The sequence below is a fragment of the Trichechus manatus genome, unplaced genomic scaffold, assembly GCF_000243295.1.
Source record: "Trichechus manatus latirostris isolate Lorelei unplaced genomic scaffold, TriManLat1.0 scaffold00103, whole genome shotgun sequence".
NCBI classification, from domain to species: Eukaryota; Metazoa; Chordata; class Mammalia; order Sirenia; family Trichechidae; genus Trichechus; species Trichechus manatus.
In genome coordinates this window covers 6,540,681-6,541,358 of record NW_004444039.1, presented here as the reverse complement: position 1 = coordinate 6,541,358, position 678 = coordinate 6,540,681, and positions in this window count along the sequence as shown.

The window sequence follows — 678 nt, the reverse complement described above, 5'->3', positions numbered from 1 at the left end:
GCTTACACAGTGCCCTTGCTTAAAGGTACATCGGAGTGAAGGTGACGCCTTAAAGAACGGACTGCACGCCAGTTGCGTCCCTCGTGGTGACAAGCAGTCTGTATTAATGAGCTCGGAGCCACCCAGCCCGCGGTGGGACTGTTCGGGCTGATTTTTTTTAAGAGTTCCTTTATCTGTGTTCCTCTCGTATCTTTTCTCATTCCATTCCAATTCTCTGTTAAACTGCCATGACTGGGTGTAATATTGTCAGTGTGACTTTCAGAGCAAAATGCTTAGGCCTCTCAGCTAGTTGGCTTGTTTTTGTTTTCCTGTCCTTTTTTTATTCAGCCGTGGGGTGGGACAGTGCTGAAGATGAAAAGATTTTTAATGCAAGAGAAGAGAGGAAGTAAGCATTATGATAAAAATCTGCAGGTGAAACCCTCCTTAAGGAGAGGTGGGCTATATGTTCAGCATTTACTTTCAGTAAACACACTGGCCTTGCAAATAAAGAGTTTTTAACCCTCCTTAAAGAAGGAGAGATGGGCTATATGTTCAGCGTTTACTTTCAATAAACACACTGGCCTTGCAAATAAGAGTTTTTAAAAGTACCTGCCAGCAAGCCCTGCTGTTGGGGTCCTGGCCGGCCGTATCCACATTGGAGTAAGGAGGTCTTAAATGGACAGATTTTGAGTGAGTGGG